Source organism: Durio zibethinus, chromosome 15, assembly GCF_047325235.1.
Source record: "Durio zibethinus cultivar Kanyao isolate XHJ-2024 chromosome 15, ASM4732523v1, whole genome shotgun sequence".
Taxonomy (NCBI): domain Eukaryota; kingdom Viridiplantae; phylum Streptophyta; class Magnoliopsida; order Malvales; family Malvaceae; genus Durio; species Durio zibethinus.
The window spans coordinates 7,385,112-7,404,175 of NC_143176.1; the positions used below are offsets into that span (position 1 = coordinate 7,385,112).

At 28.9% G+C, this 19,064-nt stretch overlaps 2 pseudogenes; one reads left to right on the forward strand and one right to left on the reverse strand.

Annotated features, from left to right (window-relative positions):
- Window positions 1-2,367: 2,367 nt before the first annotated feature.
- Window positions 2,368-7,048, reverse strand: LOC149514638 (uncharacterized; annotated as a pseudogene).
- Window positions 7,049-11,300: 4,252 nt separating this feature from the next.
- On the forward strand, window positions 11,301-18,421 carry LOC111301714 (disease resistance protein At4g27190-like; annotated as a pseudogene).
- Window positions 18,422-19,064: the final 643 nt, after the last annotated feature.

Genomic DNA, 19,064 nt, shown 5'->3' on the forward strand with positions numbered 1-19,064 from the left:
TTATTAATTTATTAATTATATATTGATTGATTTAATTTTTCAAATTAAGAAAATTTTAAAATTTTAATACTTTTAATATGAATTGAAATGAGAGTGATTTCAAATCAATAAGAAAAATATAAATATAATCAATTTAGTTTTTTGAATTATATTTGCTGTATATATTTACACATGAAATATATCAATTACTAAATACTATATTTAATCAAATATAAATGTATCAAATAATTGATTATAGAATCAATTATTTTATAATTGTAATTGTAGTACTTATTAATTTATTAATTATATATTGATTGATTTAATTTGTCAAATTAAAGAAATTTTAAAATTTTAATGCTTTTAATATGAATTGAATTGAGAGTGATTTAAAGTTAATAATATAAATATAAATATAATCAGTTTAGTTTTTTGAATTATTTTTAAATTAAAAATGTAGTAAATAAAATAAAATGTATTTATTAGATGTTATGTGACGATTTTTAAGACAATCCTCCTGTCAACATTTTAAGCCATCCACATAGGATTTTTTTCATTTTTGCCAAAAGCTTTGGCTTTTATATATTTATATAAGAAAATCAAATAAAATCATATTTAATGAAATATAAATGCATTAATCAAATATAAATTAATAAAACATTTTATTCCATTAATTTTATTATGGAGAATTAATGTGATATATTTGCTTTATATATTTACACATGAAATATATCATGAAATACATCAATTACTCAAATGGATACTATGTTTAATCAAATATAAATGTATCAAATAATTAATTAGAGAATCAACTATTTTATAATTGTAATTGTAGTATTTATTAATTTATTAATTATATATTGATTGATTTAATTTGTCAAATTAAAAAATTTTTAAAATTTTAATACTTTTAATATGAATTAAATTGAGAGTGATTTAAACTTAATAATAAAAACATAAATATAATCAGTTTAGTTTTCTAAATTATATTTGCTTTATATATTTACACATGAAATACATTAATTGCTGGATACTATATTTAAGAAAATATAAATGTATCAAATAATTGATTAGAGAATCAATTATTTTATAATTATAATTGTAGTATTTATTAATTTAATAATTATATATTGATTGATTTAATTTGTCAAATTAAGAAATTTTTAAAATTTTAATACTTTTAATATGAATTGAATTGAAAGTGATTTAAGGTTAATAATAAAAATAAAAATATAATCAATTTAGTTTTTTAAATTATTTTTAAATTAAAAATATATAAAATAAAATAAAATATATTTATTAGATGTTATGTGACAATTTTTAAAACCATCTAACATTTTAAGTTGTCCACATAAAATTTTTTTTTTCATTTTTACCAAAAGTTTTAACTTTTATATATTTATATCACCATTACATTGGCTAATATCACTTTCATTTTTATTTTTAATCTCACTTAAAGCAATCTTATTACATTTAAATGCCCCTAAAATTGGGGGCAATTCAAATTTTGCCTTAAGCCTTTGAAAATGATTTTTACGTTTTCAGCAAAATTACTCTCTTCTTTCTCTCTATAATCCAGTGTGGACCCTTCTAGATGTCACCATCTGCAACTTGCATAATGAAGGGTCTGACTTGTGGACCCATCTTACAGAGACAGGACAAAGCGTAATCAGATCCCCACAAACCCCACACGCAAAAGTTTGTTACCAGTGCCTGCCTCTACCTGACTCATTCACCACACAAACCAACGAAGAAAATTAAAAAAAAAATTGAATTCCTTCAAAAGACCCTAAGCAAACTATCAAGCAACTAGCACATCAATAGCGAAACTAACATATAAAACTTGGCCAAGATTTAGGTTGAGATGTGTTTTGGATTTTGATTCTCTTATTAGTGATATAAAACCTTGGTTGACATTTTTGTGTTTTAAAAATGATATAAAAATATCTTCGATCATGTATAATTTTATTAGATTATTTTTTTGTAAATTGATGATAAATTTTTATATTTATACACAATTATATAAAATTTTACATATGTTAAATAATGATTATATTTTTAATAATTAATGATGTTTTATATCTCTAAAAAATGAGTTTAGATGTACGTAAGTGTTCATGTAGTGTATATATAAAACTGTTTATGATGAAAAATTCTATAATCTATATATAAAATGATTATTACAAGAATACCGATAAGGAAAAGTATAAGAAATGGGAAATTCAATTCTTTTTTATAGTACATGACTTTTGAACCAATGATTCAATAACTCAAAGTCTAAGATTTGAATTTTTTTTGTTTTTTATTTGTTTTCATACTGAATCGTACAAGGAAATTTTAATGATACAAAAGAAAGTACAAGAGATTTGATATCTCTTTTTAAGTATTTTATAGTTTCAAATTGAGATCAACATGTCCTACTTCACCACCTTTACAATTGGTTATGGTTATTGTAGTTGCTTGGCCAATTTGCACCATTGTTGGTGGAAAGAAGCTATAGTAAAGTCAATAGTACATATTTAATCTGCTAGCTCCTTGCCGGAAAATTGAATCTTCAAAGCTTGCTTTTGACAAATAACAAAATTATAGATGAGCAACTGAAGAACAAATGATCATACAAAAGCATAAATTAATGAAAATGGAGATGGTGTAATTTGTTGTTTAAGCTCACTTGATAAGCTAATGACTTGAGGTCAGGCAATTCACAATTGCAATAGATTAAATTGGATGGAGGGTGCTTGAATTTTGAGCTTGAACACATTGAAGTAGTTGTTGGAGGGGCTAATGTGAGAAAATCTCCATCAAAGACCCCATTTTGTTTGATGCTCTTCTTGGACTTTGAATCCAAATTTGATTTGAACATGAAAGTCCTTCCCTAAAAATGATACAAAGAAAACATAAATAGGGAAAAACTTATATAGATTCAATTATGATATTTTTTTATTACATATGATAAGGTACAAAGAGAAGTCGGGATTTGACTATTAAACCTCAATACTCATTATGTCTAAGAGATGAAAATTAATCAAACCTGAAATCCGGGGTGCCAGGTTTCAAATTGAATGCTCTACCTTGCTACTTGAAGCAGCTTCAACTTGTTCATTGATGGAATGAGCAATGGGAGGATATTTGTTGTGAATAGGCAGGCCTGGAGCATTGTATAGAGAGAAGGGATATGATCTCTTCAAGCCAACCACCTACAATTTATTGTAACCAAATTCACACACAAAAAAGGCAACCCTGTTAGGCTATTACCATTACATAATATCAAGGTCTAAAAGAGAAAGAAGCTGCATTCCTAAGACTTCTAGAAAAGATGAAAAAGAAAGGAAACCTAATATCTTTATAAAAACTCTTGTATAAATATATATTTTTTAGGTTAATTCAGCTGGCAATTTTCCTACTATGAAAGGCGATGTTTAGAGGCTTCTATAATTAAAAAAGAGAAAAAGATGTTGATGAAGCTCTTGATGACAAATTCACCTACATAAAAAATAGAATTCCATTAATTCACGTAATTCTTTATCAATCAACAATACCAGAAATGAAAATATTTTCCGAAAAATAAATTAAAGATTCCAACTATTACAACACAAAATCAACTTTCTTACAATTGAAGAAGAAGGTTGTTAAAATGGTTGTTCCCTTTGCATCAAACCAGGCAAAGGCCAAATGGGTTCAGATTCATAAGTCAAACTCAAATTTGTCCTGAAAGCCAATCCAGGATCCAACCCAGAATACTCTTTTTCAACGTTATACTACAAGAGCTCCAAAATTTATGACCATTATTAACACTGTCATTCCCTGGAAGTACCGCTACACCAGGATGCCATGCTGGAGAACCAGTGCATGTCAATGGAACAGTGTTTGCTGTACTGACAATATCAATATTTTGAACAGATAAAGATTTTCTAAAGATTGAATATGGTGGTGAAAGATCAGCAGGAAATGGAATTGAGGAAGCAGAAGAAGAACAAGATTGATTAGAAGGATGGAAATTTGGGATTGGAAAATTTGGGATGTAAGAGAAGATCACTATATCTGAGAGTTTTCAGATTTTCTCTCAAAGGCCTTGTTTGTCCGAGGGATCAAAAAAAATTATATACTAAAAAGTTGTACATTCAATTATTTTTTCAAAATTCAAAACCTTGCAAATCTTTAGCTTTGCTATGAATATATTTTTGTCTCTCATTTCTCGCCCAAATCTTCGGTCCACTCTTCCTCTTTTCATTCCAATAGTCTCCAAGACCCTCTCTTTCAGGTTTTTCTTTTTTTTTTTTTTTTCTCTTTCAATTTATGTTTCCAATATTCTAAAAGAAGCTAAGTTCCTATATTACTCGGCAACGCCACCTTAGTTTTGTTTGTTTTCATTTCGGGGTATCGCTTGCTGGCTTTGCGACTTTTGGACCTACATGCAGGACCCTTACTTTGCTCCCCAACATATGCATGGAATTCAGAATCTATTTTATGCCTTCCAAGTACACTGGCTACTTGTGTTCTAAATCTTGAGAGTTTGGCTGTCAACGTTTTAGTTATATGTCCGATCAACAATGCATTTCATATTTGAATAATGAATCAAATTTTATTTAATTATATAATTAATTTAAAACTCAAGAATTTGATCCAAATTAACTTAAATTTTATGATCCAAACTTAGAAAACTTAAATATCAAATTTAAAAAATTCAAATTCAAAACAGTGATTTTTTAAAAAATTTGAAATAACTTAATCCATTCAATTATCATCTTCTTAAAGTATAAAGTTGGGAATACAATAAATATATATATATAGAGCTTGGATTGTTTTCAACTTCAATTTCCTTTTCCTAATAAGGATGTTGTTGGCAATTGGATTACAAAAGGTGGGGTTGGAATTGATTGATTGGTTTTTCTTAAGTTAGACATAGATTTTCTTAATTTGAATGATGGTTTTTTTTTTATTAGGTCTTTGAAATCACCTTCAATCTGCTACTTTTACGTTCCAATATGGACCAAATTGGAAGAATCAACCAGAAATTAATTACAACAAATAAACTTAAGTTTTCGGTAATTCTTTTTCATTTTCATATTTTTCAATTTAGTTGCTTCTATAAACTTAAAATTCTTTTTTATTTTAATTGCACAATCAGAAAAAAAGTAAATTATTTACTTGGATCAATAGTGTGTTGCCATGTGGCATTCATACGAAATTTTTAAAAAAATTATTAAATAATTTATCTTAATATGTAGTCTACACAGGGACTGATTTTATTGATGAGATGCCGGGTAAACAAGCTGAATTAATGATTTTTACTGTTGGATAGATATCTGAGTTAATAATCGATTATTACTACATCTGAAAGTTTAAAATGTAAATTATTTTTTTTTTTGTTTAGATACTAATTTCTTATTGTTCAGAGTAACATTTGTGTAAGTAACTAAATGCAATATATAAGTTCCTAATCAAATCAAGCCATGAATTAAATTTGCTGACTTAATATCAAATATTACCCACCTTAATTTTCAAAATTTTGACTCCATCTAGAGTTATAGCACGTGCAATAATTTTTTAGAGGGAATTAACCTAATTAATTTGCAGGTAAGAAACTTCACTTAGGTCTTATAATTTAATATTACACTAGGAAAAGATAAGTAAAATAAAAGTATAGAACTGAGAAATCTTCTTTATCCTACTCTCTCTCTCTCTCTCTCTCTCTCTTTTTGACTAAAAGTATCGAATTAATTTTTGAATGAAATAACAATATATAACCAATATTTCTTTATCAAAATTATATTCATTATGGTGCAATATTATTAATAATTTTCCTTTATGGAATAGAAGAATTCAATCCTAAATAATGATCTTTCCGATTAACCTTAACCTTTTCAATATATGATAGTTTATAATTTAATTTTTTATACAAAAATGTGTAATTTGAAGATAGAAAAAAGAATTGTCAGTATTTAGATTTGAATTCCACACTTGATAAATAATATTTCTTAAAAATAATTTCATGAATCAATTAAGTAAATCTTGTGTTTTTATAATTTAATTTCTAAGTTAATATTAATGGCTTACCAAGCTAGAAATTCAGGATTCAATAATTTTTCTCTCCTCTTGAATATATAATTTTTTCTCTTAGCACTATGAAAATATATAAATTCTAATTAAACATTATAATATCGAGATAAAAGATGAATTTGCTTTTGATGTGTGATCCAATAACATATGTATCAAGTAATTAATCACCTTCTAATAGCCCTTATTAAGGACTTTTATTATAATTATACAATTGTTAAAATTTTTCTAATAAGGAAAACTTTACATTTAATGACGAGAATATCAAAGAAAGATAGGAAAATTCAAGGTAAGAGGTTAAGATATAGATAGAAACATGAAAATCTCTTATTAATTATTTTTTATTAGCAACAAAATATTTTTGAACTTTGCACGATATATTTTCTTTTCGGAGCAATTTAAGAAAATTCTTTATTAATTATGTCAATAATCAAATCCCATGTCAATCTTTTCCATTATGGACCCAGCTTAGCCACAATAAACTATCTTTTAACTTATTGTAAAGAAAGCAAAACTTTTGTCTTCAATAAACCCATCCAATTGCTAAGTTGTCATCCTTTCTTCTCTATCCTTAATTTCAAAGATGACAACATCCTTCTTGTCATATAACATGCCAAAATCTTGTTAGATACACAAAATATTAGGACCCCATTTACGGCATCTATTGCTAAGATTCTCTTTCACTATAGGTTTATTCCTAAATAAATAAATAAATGAATATTTTTTATTTTTTAAGAACTAATAGGTTGGATTTAGTGGACGCCAATCGATATTGTAGTTCATAACAAGTGACAATGAAATATATATATATATATATATATACATATATACATATATATGTATACACTCAATATCAATGTTATTGCATGGGCGTATTAAAAAAAATGGAGTTTACCAATAACAGGTAATCTTTGTTGAATATGAATTTTAAATAAGTATTATAGATATATATAAAACATTATATTTTCTTAACATATAGAAGTTTCGCATACCTTTCAAATTCAACAATCATGTACATATTATTATATGTACATATGTTTAAAAGATGAACTACTCTACACCAACCCAAGGTGTGATTGTATTTTTTTTTTGTTTTTTTAACCCAACTTGACCACTTATGATAGGCTCGATTAGTCCTTTTCCTTAAGCACTACTCTTATCCATATTATTATCCTCACTACTTTGAATTTAATCATCTTAAGATTTTGATAAAAAAACGGATAAATGATTGAAAGGGACTCATGGCAATATTTTATTAATCCAAAATTGTAAATTTCATTGAAAATTTTTTTTAGATTCTTTGTCAAAAATCTTAAAATGATAATTAATTTATATATATAAATTAATATTTTACTACTTTTATTAGATGATACGCATGCATTATGAAGGCAAAATTTTTTTATTTTGTCATCTTTATTTATTGATTTTTTTTTGGTAAAATTTATCCAATTAAAAGAAGGTAAAAGGTAAAAAAAAAAAAAAAAACTATATAAGGGTTCAATTTAACAATTTAAAATATGACATAATAATACGATACGAATATAATACAAAAAATGAATACAAAAGTGATACAGGATTTAATAAAGCCAAAAAAATATATATCATATTTTCATATCAATACGAATTATGATTCATAGTTTTCATTTAAAACATGATACAAATACACATATTTCAATATTTTACATGACACTAACACTTAATTACAGGATCTAATAAAGGTGATACATGGATATAAAAAAAATAAATGAATTCACAAATAGTTCTACATAGAAACTCCAATTGAATTTAAAATATTAATTTTTAAATTAAAGTATTAAACAATAACTTTATTACTATAATACATATACATAAATATAAAATTAAAATAATAGTAAAATATATACTTTTATATATATTTCGAAATTATCCCTATTACTGTAAATTTAATCATCTTAAGATTCTTGATAAAAAAATTATCAAATGATTGAATGAGACTAATGATAATTTTTTTATCAATCAAAATTATAAAATTCATTGAAAATAATCTTTTGATTCTTTGTCAAAAAGATATTAAAATGATAAATAATATTTTTATATATGTAGAAATTAATATTTTTAATTTTTATGTAAATGATTTTACCATATATATAAATAAACTGAAAATCAATAGATTGATCATAAAATTCAAAGACTAGGTGAATAATATGTAAAAAAATTAAAAACAAAAAGTCTTAAATGAAATTCATTTAAAAGTTGATAAATGGTGAAAATTTTAATATTTTTTAGTTAAAACGCCCATCAAAAACAACATAAGAACCTTGTAATAGGCCTACAAATGGATTATCAAATAAACTTAACGAAGAAACCTGATCAAATTTTAATTTTTTAAGTTCGAGTTCGATTCAAGATAGAAATCAAACTATTCGAGCTTGTTCTATTAGGCTCACTTAATAAAAAAATAAACTCAATTCTCATACTTAATTTTAAACTCAATTATATATTCGAATTTAGTTCGAATTGATATATATATATACACATAAAAGGATAAAATAATAATTTTTTAATTAAAAATAAAATTATATTAAAACATAAAAGTTTCATTAGGCTCATGAACTACTTATACAATGTATTAAGATACTTAATCTTAACTCACTTGACAAGTCAAATTTGAATTTAAATTCAAATTTTATCTAAATTAAACTCGAATAACTTGCAAAATTTATTGTACTATTTGTATCCCTAATATGTATCAATAATAAGAAACACATGAAAATAGAGTAATAAAGTTTAAAGTTAACGATCGGATTATTCTATAGCCTTTGGATTACTTTCAATCCATTGGTCATATCCTCACTATTAATCTTACTAGGTCTAGCAAATTTATAACTTGTCAATGCTTTGTTCCCCAAGTAATTAAGTAAAGTGGTTTACCCCTGTAGCTCTTTATATAAATTGAATACTTGTTAAGTTCATTATTTACCTTTTATGATTTTTTTTCTTCTATTCTAATGGATATAGATAAAAAAAAAACATATAATATATTAAAAAGAAAAATAATATATGAGATTAATAATACATAAATGTTTACAATGAAATTTTAATTCAAATACTATAATTAATTATACAAATTTGATATCCATGAATAGCTACATTACCATGGTATAGTCATCCGCAACAAGTAGGTCTGTAATTAATATAGAAAAGAGATCCTTTGGCCATAAAACCTCCAAAAGAAAGAGAAAAAAAAAAAAAAAAAACAAAAAGCCATTTCTGCTCTCAGAAGCTGAGTGTTCTGTTAATCTCTTTTGTTCGATTTTCAAGCTTTTTGATCATTTCAGTGCAAGCTTGATTTCCTTTTTCTTTTGGACAAGAGTTCTAAGGTTGATTTCTACTCTGTTGGCTTTTCCTTCAACTAAAAAATAATAATAATAAAATTCAGTCGAATTCTGTTTGATTCTACTTTTCTTTCCTTGTAACTTCAAAAAAAAAAAAAAAAAGAGCTACTCTTCAATATTTTCTGTCTCTTTAGTTTCCACTTTGTTTGTCATTTTCATCTCAAAAATACAAAAAAAAAAAAAAAAGAAAGAGAAAGAAAAAAAATCCAATCTTCAAATTTCTTTTCTTTGTTTTCAATGATCCGTCATGAATGAATCCTCGCAGATTTAGAAGGCACCAAGTGAGGTAAATGCAACAACTTCTCCATTGCTTTCTGTTTGTACAAATAAAGTTTGTTTCTTACATACTTTTTATCTAATTTGCAATTTTTTCAGTTAAGCAGATCACATCTGAAAAAGATTGGATTTATTATTTAAGCAATTTTTCTCTTGAAAGCTTTAGATCTATTACTTCTTTCTGGAAGTGGTAAGGTTGGAAATTCATTTAACTTTTTTTGTCAATATTAAAAAAACAACAAAAAAATATTGGAGCTTCCTCTAGTTGTGAAGGGGTAGAGCCAGAGGAGAGGAAAGGAGGGAGCAAAACGGTGCCATTGGTGGTGAAGTGGTTGAGGGTGGCGTATCTAGTTTTTAAGGTCTTGGGTTTGGTTTTAAATTTAGGACTTTCTAGGAGTTTTTAGGAAAATTTGATCTGATATAAGGAAAGGGAGAATCAAGGAGAAGACTTGGGTGAGTTTTAGGAACGAAAACGGTGCCGGTGAGAGGCGTACAGTGGCAGAGGATGGTCCGACTTCGGAGTTTGAAAAACGATGGCGGTGCTATAAAATAAGGCAGGGTAGTCTCGAGAAGTTGGAAAATGAAACAAATTGATTTCACGTAGGCATAACCACGTGGCAATTGAGCTTAGGCCATGTGGGAATATCAGTCTAGCTATGACAGTGACCCTATTATTCTTTTTACTTCAATATTATAATTATTCAATCACAATAAAAAAAATTATATCACTTAAATTTTTTTATTATAATTTTATAATTAATTATAAAATAGAATTATGTAAAGTTTCATCATTTATAAGTGTGGATTTTACATATTTTTTGTGAACCTTACAAAAATATTAAATTTTAATTGGTTAATTATTTTATAATAATTGTAATTAATATGCTTCCAATAAAAAAATTATGTAGGTAAGGTTCACATATGTAAGTACCTAATTTATATAAAATTTTAATGTGCTTCGCACTATATACAATTATGTATTGTGATTAATTAATTGTATATTACAATTATTGTAAGTAATATAATTGTAGATGATATATTCTTGTAATAACAGCATCCAACATTTAACCCTAAATGGTTGGACGATCAAGGAAACAAATCTTTGTAATATTGGTGACTAAATCTTACTTTTCATAATTCGGTGTCCAAAACAAAAAATCAACAAAAATTGGTTGACCAAACCTATATTTAATAATTTTTAAAATTGTCACTTCAAGTGTTGTAGTATGATATATTTTTTTGGTTTTCTATCATATCAACACTAATTTATTTTATTTCATATTTCTAAGTAATATTTTCTTATAAATTATCTAAAAATATTGTTTTTTATCTCCTGTTTTCAGCTTGGTAGAGTGCTGAAGAAAGGCATTTGGTTTTCATACTTTGAATTGTCTTCACCTTACCTTATTGCGTACTAACAAGTGTTACTTGGTAGAAAAGTGAAGAAAAAGCAGTTGGTTGTCACACTTTGGACTATCTTCACCTTGCTTGGTATGTCTAGAGAGTTCACCTTCATTGTTCTTTAATTTTCTTTATAGTATCATCACCATGATTTATCTCATAGCCAATATTTTTATGCTTGGCAGAAGTTTTTTCAACTTGAGCTTGTCAAGAATGGCTTGTGGGTTTTGTGAGTCTGTTCTTTCTAACTGCGTGAGAACATTGCTCGTGGATTGGGTGGCGAAGCAATAGGAGATCAACTTAATTACACTCGCCGTTTTCATGACAATGTTGAAAAGCTCAAAGAAAGAAAAGAAGAACTAATAATGGCACGGGCTCGGCTGCAACATGAGATTGAGGATGCTGAAAGGCGACTTCAAGGAATTGAAGTTGATATCAGAGACTTGCTATCAAAGGCGGACAAAATTCTATCAGATATGGAATCTCTAGAAAATGAATTGCAGCAAAACAAGAGATGTTTCAATTGGTGTCCTAATTGGAGTTGGCGGTATAGATTAAGCAAGAAAGCGATAAAGAACACTCTTGTTATTTGTGAGCTTCTAGAGAAGATTACCAAATTTGGTCAACCTGGACGAGTGGGCTACTGTTCTCCTAGTACAATTCCAACCATAGAATTCCTTTCATCTAAGGATTTTATGGTTTCTAAATCTTCAAATATTGCTTTCAATCAGATCATTGAGGCCCTACAGGATGACAGTGTTAGCATGATTGGATTGTGGGGGATGGGAGGGGTGGGCAAGACAACCCTAGTGCGTGAACTTGGAACTCATGCCCAAAAATTAAATCTGTTTGACAAAGTTGTGATTGCTACTGTATCTCAAAAGCCAAACTTTGAAACAATTCAAGATGAAATTGCAAAATACTTAGATTTCGATATGAAGAATGAACGAGGAAGAAGATCAGTACAAGAATTATGGTTGAAACTGCAGAAGGAGAAAAAGATTCTAATAATCCTTGATGATGTTTGGGCAAAAATTGACTTAAAGGAGGCGATGGGAATTCCAATTGGTGAGGATCACAAAGGCTGCAAAATTCTTTTAACAACACACCGTCAACAAGTATGTGTTGCCATGGAATGTCAAAGGAGAATACAACTTGGTTTTTTAGATGACCATGAAGCTTGGATTTTATTTGCCACCAAAGCAGGTCTAAACGACTCTTCTGATGATGCTATTAAAAATGTGGCAACTAAAATTGTCAAAAAATGTAAAGGTTTGCCCATGGCTATAGTTACATTGGCAAGTGCTCTGAAAGGTAAAAATCATCATAGGTGGAAAGCAGCACATCGGAGATTCAAAAACCTTAGATTGGGTGACATCGAAGACATTGATCAACATAATGCTTACCTATGTCTTGAGGTAAGTTTTGATTATCTGAAGGATACGGAGACCAAGATGTGTTTCTTGTTGTGTTCCTTATTTCCTAAAGATTACGAGATTTATGTAGAAGACTTGGTGAGATATGTATGGGGACTAGAGTTGTATAAAGGTGTGGAATCAATTGAAGAAGTGAGGAGCGAAGTGCTTGCAGCGATTGACATCCTTAAGGAATCTTGTTTGTTGTTAAATTGTGAAGAAAGGCATGTTAAAATGCATGACCTGGTTCGTGATGTTGCTTTGTGGATAGCATCATACAGAAAGGAGATTTCTTTTGTGATAAAATCTGAGGTTGTTGAAATGAGGCCAAAGGAAGAAAGTTTTGAGCCTTATGTAGCAGTCTCCTTCAGTACTAGTCGGATGGTTGAACTTCCTAAAGGATTGGTATGCCCAAATCTCCAATTTTTTTTACTTGGTGGAAGGGGTAGCATGATAACTTCAAGTGAATTATTTGAAGGAATGAAAGCAATGAAAGTTTGCGTTTTGCAAAATTGTAGTTTAACATCTCCAGATGCATTTCAGTTTCAATCCAACCTTCGAACTCTACATTTGGAAGGTTGCGAACTTTTGGACATCTCAGTCCTAGGGAAGTTGAAAAAACTTGAGGTTCTTTCATTTAGTTGCTCTGATATCAAAGAATTGCCGGAAGAAATAGGTGATTTGGATAATCTTAAATCGTTGGATTTATCATATTGCAAACAATTACAGAGAATCCCCTTTCGGTTAATACAAAGATTGTCCCAATTAGAAGAACTATATTTGCATGGTTGTGGAAGAATAGAATGGGCCACTGAGAACACAGTTCAAGAAGAAAGCTATGCCAGCCTATCAGAGTTGAATTCCTTGTCAAACTTGATCGTATTATCTTTAGAGGTTTCTTCTGTACATGCTCCCAGAGACTTTGTGTTCTATAAATTACAAAGGTTTTATGTATGCATTGGCTTTGGCTTCTCTAATTTTTATCGAAGGAAGGACTTTGAGATCTGCCCATTCTCAAGATCTTTAAAGATTGATGGGTCTACAATAGAGGCATGCAATCAGTTATTTGGGGATACAGAATCTCTTAATCTGAAAAATATGGTGGGTTGCCAAAATCTTGTACCAAGCTTGGAATCGGGCCAAGTGGTATTCAGTAAGCTGACTTCTCTGGGTCTTCAGAGCTGCGAGCATATGAAATGTCTCATTCATGCTACAAAGCAGCAGGTGCTAACCAATGCATTCTCTAATTTGTTAGAATTATCTTTAACAAATATGCGTGGTTTGGAAGAGCTGTGCAGTGGTCATCAACCGCAAGGTTTTTTGCTCAAATTAAAAACTTTGATGATAGATAATTGCAGGGACATGGCATGTGCAATTCCAATTCTACAAAGTCTTGAAAGGTTGGAAGTTAAATCTTGTGATGAGATGCAAGTGCTATTTCAGATTGCTGAATTGAGGAGCATACAACAAGGACCCAGTCATCATGTAAGCTTACAAGGTTTGAAGGTTGTAGCAATACACAACTGTAATAAATTGAGATATCTGTTCCCTACGTCGGTTGCTCAAAGTCTTGGACAACTGGAAGAACTGCACATATGCCACTGCTCGAAGTTGGAAGAAATAATTCCCAAAACGGAAGTGTCAAACATCAATCTCCAAAGTCTAAGGGAAGTACAAGTAAATGGCTGCAATAACTTGACATCTCTTTCCTCATTGTCGCACGGTCGAGTTTTGGAGAAATTGACAACACTTAGGATTCGGGATTGCTCTCGATTGGAATATACTTTTCCAATCTCAATGGCCGAAGGTCTTCCACAGCTGCATGAGGTTACATTGCGTGGTTTGCCTGAATTAAAAGGAAGGGATGGAAATGACATTGTACTCACGCTGCCATCTTTACAAGAGTTGGAAATGAGAGAGTGTCCACAATTTATTATTTCGGCTAAAATACAGGTAAGCCTATTTATTCGTATTTTTTTCTTTTACTCTTGCAACTATGCTTGGTTATACGGAGTGAAAAAGAGTGGAAGAATAGAGTGGAAAGAAAAAAAAAAGGATCAAAATTTAATCCTTTTAAATTAGGAGAAAAAATTCTTTTATACTTAAAAAAACCTTTTTTTTTAATAATTTTTCTTCTAATCCTTTTATTTTATCTTTGATACCAAACAATAAAAAAGAAAATTAATTTTCTTTTCTATCATTTATTTTTGCTTTCCTCACCCTTTTTTCCCTCCCTTTATTTTTCTTCCATCCAATTAAACATAGTGTTAATGTTGTGGACAGAATTTTTTTTTTTTTGAAAATTTAAGTCCAAGAGCTACAATCTTTAAAAGATAAACTTTGTATCACTAATGTAAACTTACTTTTGCACTACTTAAACGGTGATCATTTAAAGCTCAATTGTGGAATTTTAAGATAGTTTTTTTATTTTACTTTCATCTATAAGTTTTATGTAATATTATTTTACTTTCATCTACATTACTATAAAACTCAATTTTTTTCATGTACTACTTTTTAAAATGTTTTAAGTTCATCTATTATTCCAATCATTGTTAAAATTTTAATAGATGTCCATATGACATGAATTTTAACTTAAAAGTCAAAGAATACCATCTTACCACATTCCTATCATTGTTAAAAATTTAATAGATGTGCATTGATATGAATTTTAACTTAAAAAGTCAAAGAACACCATCTTACCACATGAACGTGCACATGGACTTACATACACATGATTCGGAAATGATATAGTTTGTCGAATTTTAATCACTCTTTATGGAATTTATGACGAGATGCAAGTGCTATTTCAGATTGCTGAATTTGGGAGCATACAAGGACCCAGTCATCATGTAAGCTTACAAAGTTTGAAGGTTGTAACAATAGACAACTGCAACAAATTGAGATATCTCTTCCCAACGTCTGTTGCTGAAAGTATTGGACAGCTGGAAACACTGAACATATCCTCATGCTTGGAATTGGAAGAAATAATTCCCAAAACCGAAGTGTCAAACATCAATCTCCAAAGTCTAAGGAAATTACATGTAAGTGGCTGCAATAACTTGACATCTCTTTCCTCACTGTCGCATGGTCAAAGTTTGGAGAATTTGACAGAACTTCACATTTGGAATTGCTCTCGGTTGGAATATACTTTTCCAATCTCAATGGCTGAAGGTCTTCCACAGCTAAAAGACGTTACATTAGGAGGTTTGCCTGAATTAAAAGGAAGGGACGGAAATGACATTGTACTCACGCTGCCTTCTTTACAAGAGTTGGCAGTGAACAATTGTCCACAATTGACTCCTTTTATCATTTTGGCTAAAATACAGGTAAGCCTATTTATTTGTGTTTTTACTCTTTCAACTATGTTTGGCAGGAGGAATAGAAAGAGTGAAAGAATAGGAAGAGAGAAAAAAAACGGAAACTTAATCCATTTAAATTGGGAGAAATATTTTTTTTCCTAAATAAAACCTTTTTTATAATTTTTCTTCTAAGCATTTTTTTTCTATTTTTTATCTCTGGAAACAAACACCAAAAAAGTAAAATAATTTGACTACATAGTGTTAGTTTCGTTGGCTGAATTTTTTTTCTTGATAAATTGGTGACCAAAACATTTTCAAGTGCTACAATATTTAAAAGATAGACTTTGTATTACTTTGTATAAAATTAATGTGAATCTTCTTCTCCCTGCTTAAATAGTGATCATTAAAATCTCAATTATAGACTTTTAAGACATCTGTCATTATTAAAATGCATCAAGTATTCATAAGTTTTGTATAATATTATTTTACTTTCATCCATGATCTTATAAAACTCAATTTTTTCATTTACAACTTTTTAAAATATTTTAAATTTAAACATATAAATAAGAATTATAATAGTATTAAGTAATCAACATTGTTTGATGGGTAGACACACAATATTGGTAATTGAACTTGTAACAAAAGTAATAGTGATTAGAAAACAATCTATGAATATTGTGGGAAAGTAAAAAAAATTGTTATACCTAATTCCATTAGTGGAAATAACTTAAATTTTAAACTTAATTCACATTAGATTTACTTGTATTGGTTGTTTCATTTAATCATGGTTTAAATGGAACTTTAAAGCAATATGTTTAATTTAATGATAAGACTGTTAAAATCAAAATTTTATATAAAATTTAAAAATAAAGAATAAATAAGTTTCTAGTTATTTTTTAATATTTTTTGAATTGATAATTAAATGATATGATTATAGGTGTTAAAATTTAAGAGTATGAGAGAAAGGAAGCAATTGTGTGATATGATAGTTCCTGAATTGGGACAAAAATCACTGAATATGGACTATTCAACCATCACTAATTTTGAAGAGTTATTTGATGGTGGATATAATTTTTCAAGTTTGAAGGAACTAGAATTGAGAGATCTACCTGAATTGCGGGTGGCATGGAAAGATCCCATCCAAGTTGTCAACTTTCGAAACCTCACTAAATTGCATGTCCTTAGATGCGGAAGGTTAAGATATATCTTATCACCTACCATCGCTCGGAATTTGCCACAATTGAGCTCTTTATGGATATTTGAGTGTGAGGAATTGGAGCAAATTATTGAAAAGGATGGTCTAACTTCATCACAAGGCCATCATCTCCAACCTATACGCTTCCCTAATCTGACTCGAATGCGGGTTCAGTTATGCGAAAACTTGAAAAGTCTCTTTCCGGTGAGTGTTGCTCATATCCTTCCAAAACTGCAATCCTTAATTGTTGAGAACGTCTCCAAATTAGAACAAGTATTTGAACAATCAGCAGATGAGGCAAATGGTAGCAAGGAAAAAGAGAAAGTGATACAGCTACCTCAATTGTCAACTTAGATCTTGTAATGCTACCAAACCTTGTTAGCTTCTGCCCGGAGGGTTATCATTTTGTACTCCCATCTTTGCAATTTTTTTTGGTAAGAGGTTCTTCCAATATAACCACAAGCTTTAGTGTTGATTCAGAGCAATCTGGGCATGCCAAAACAGAGGTACGCTACGCTTCCTGACTCTCAATATAAAAGTCTCAAAAGCTGCCCTGCCTTTTGTATAGCTGAACTTGGATAAACTTATGAACAAAGAGGTTCATCTGTTTTACATTTTTCATGCTTTTATTTCCTCTTTCAGCTTTATTGATTATGCAATATTAATCTCGTTTGTTCAAGGGAACTTGTTATGGATTTCAATTGAAAATTTTCATCCATGTGTTTGTTTTAATTCCTAATGAAATTGAAAATGTAATTGGCTGGCAATATTAATTCCCAGTGCTATTGGGTGGCAATCTTTCTTATTGGATTCATTCAATGGTCCTTGCTGCGTTATTATTTCAATTTACTGAATTAGACATCGTTCTTGGTTTTCACATGCCATGCTTTAATTTGTTTTGTAGGCAATCCGATCAATTGATGAAAATATAGTGGAAGAGTCTACTACAGCTCAACAAACAACATGGCCAATTGGTAGTGATATAGGGTGGTCTAGACCAAGGAGTTCAAAACACACCTTTTTCAGAGAAGGGAGATGAAGAAATGAATGTGAGTTTCAGAAGATGCCAGTGAATGAAGCAGTTCCTAATTTGTTGCAGCATATCACAAACCTTTTTCCCAACTTCATAGACTTGCAGCCAAATATTGCGATCATATTAGAATGCAAATTTCTGTGAGGGTACATAAGGCTGCATTCCTGTTTATTTGTGTCTTGTTTTTATCAGCTAAAAGTTAATAGTTTGTTGTCCTTTCCACTAGCAGACTTGAAAACTAAGTTTTGCTAGTTGATGTTCTAGAAGTTGCTTTATTTAAAGATGGCGGATCTTACTGAGTTAAATACTTACTGGAATACTAACAAATAAAAACAACTAAGTTGATGGAAAATGTTGGACTGAAATGGTATGTGTATATGTGTTAAGCTTATAAGCAGTCTAAGTGAGAATTAATCTTGATATTAGAAGTCAAAACTTAGAATCCCATATATATATATTACTTTTTTTGGTGTAATTTTATCACTTTATTATAATTTTATGTAATTTTAATCATCTATGGATTAAAATAGAATATTTCATCCAAAATTTATTTTTTGTTCTATGTTGTTGATATGGAAAATATTTATATTTTATTGTAAAAAAATTCCACATAGGATAATATAAATCTTGAAAAAAGATAAATAGGACAATTTGATTTTTTGTAAAAAAAATTGAATTTATAAAAACTTGGCAAAATTTTAAATTTATTTAGAAAACAAAGTATATGTTTTGAAATTTTATTTTTATTTTAAAAGAGAAGAGAACTTAAAATTTTTGTATGAAGTTTTTTTTCTTGATTATCAGCCTGAGTTGAGCTCTCATGTCATCTTCTATTGCTTAATTATTTTGAAGATAATTTTTAGTATTGTATGCTTAGTGGAGCTGTTAGAATCAAAATTAGCGCTCTTTTAATTTGTTTGAGAAACTGGCGGGAAATGCAAGCAATGGGAAAATTAATTAGATGAAAGGATCAGAATAAGATGGCTAATAAAGATCCATTTCTTGACATCTGATCAAATATGTATAGTCTTATAT